This window comes from Panthera leo, chromosome B1 (assembly GCF_018350215.1).
Source record: "Panthera leo isolate Ple1 chromosome B1, P.leo_Ple1_pat1.1, whole genome shotgun sequence".
NCBI lineage: Eukaryota > Metazoa > Chordata > Mammalia > Carnivora > Felidae > Panthera > Panthera leo.
The window spans coordinates 170,411,911-170,413,624 of NC_056682.1; positions in this window are offsets into that span (position 1 = coordinate 170,411,911).

Here is a 1,714-nt window from a genome sequence, read left to right on the forward strand (position 1 = left end):
AGATCTCTCCCCTGAATGCCAGACTCGTTTATACAATTGCTCAGTTGACATATTCTGCTGTATATTTAATAAACATTGTGAACTTAAGTGACTATATCTGAACTTCCAATATTACTTTCAAAATGTGTTGTACCCCTACCCTTAGTTTCACTGAATGGCAATCTTGTTCTTCATCACTCAGTTGAAGAACCTTAAGACAGTCAGCAAAACTAAAAGGCAACTGATGGAATGGGAGAAGATATGTGCAAATGACATATCAAATAAAGGGTTGGTATCTAAAATCTGTAAATAACTTATCAAACTCAACACCCAAAAAACAAATAATTCAGTGAAGAAATGGGCAAGAGACATGAATAGACACTTCTCCAAAGAAGACATCCAGATGGCCGACACATGAAAAAATGCTCAACATCACTCATCAGGAAAACCACAAGGAGATACCACCTCACACCTGTCAGAATGACTAACATGAACAACTCAGGCAACAACAGATGCTGGTGAGGATGCAGGAAAAGAGGATCTCTTTTGCATTGCTGGTGGGAATGCAAACTGGTGCAGCCACTCTGGAAAACAGTATGGAGGTTCCTCAAGAAGTTAAAAATAGAACTACCCTCCAACCCAGCAATTGCACTACTAGGTATTTATCCAAGGGATACCCGTATGCTATTTCAAAGGGGCACATGCACCCCAATATTTATAGCAGCGCTATCGACAATAGCCAAAGTATGGAAAGAGCCCAAATGTCCATCGATGGATGAATGGATAAAGAAGATGTGGTATATATATATATATATATATATATATATATATATATATACACACACACACACACACACACACACACACACACTGGAGTATTACTCGGCAATCAAAAAGAATGAAATCTTGCCATTTGCAACTACGTGGATGGAACTGGAGGGGATTATGCTAAGTGAAATTAGTCAGCCAAAGATAAATATCATATGGCTTCACTCATACATAGAATTTAAGACACCAAACAGTTGAACATAAGGGAAGGAAAGAAAAATAATATAAAAACAAGGAGGGAGACAAAACATAAGAGACTCTTAAATACAGAGAACAACAGAGGGTTGCTGGAGGGGTTGTGGTTGGGGGAATGGGCTAAATGGGAAAGGGGTAGTAAAGCAAGACACTTGGGATGAGAAATGGGTGTTATATGTAGGGGATGAATCACTGGAATCTACTCCTGAAATCATTATTGTACTACTAACTAACTTGGATGTAAATAGATAAATAAAATTAAAAAATAAAAATAAAATATGTTTAAAAAATAAATAAATACTAAGATATATTTGGGCTACTGGGAGCAGAAGCTCAGACAAAAGGGAACATGTTGATCCATCTTGTCTTCCTATTCTCAAGGAAAAAATAAATTTAAAAAAGTGCATTTACTGTGATGAGCACTGAGCAATGTATAGAAATGTTGAATCATTATATTTCACACCTGAAATCAATATAGCACTGTATGTTAATTATACTTCAATTAAAAAAAAAACTCAAAAAATTTAAAAAAAATTTGTTTTGCAAAAAAAAAAAAAAATCAAGAAGCTTAGACTCATCTTTGACTCCTTTTTTTCTCTCACACCCAACATTCCACTTGACATTAAATCCTAAAATCTCCACGTTCAAAATATATCCAGATTCCAACAACTTGTCACCACGTCACTCAGTGCTAATAGCTGGGTTTGAGTCA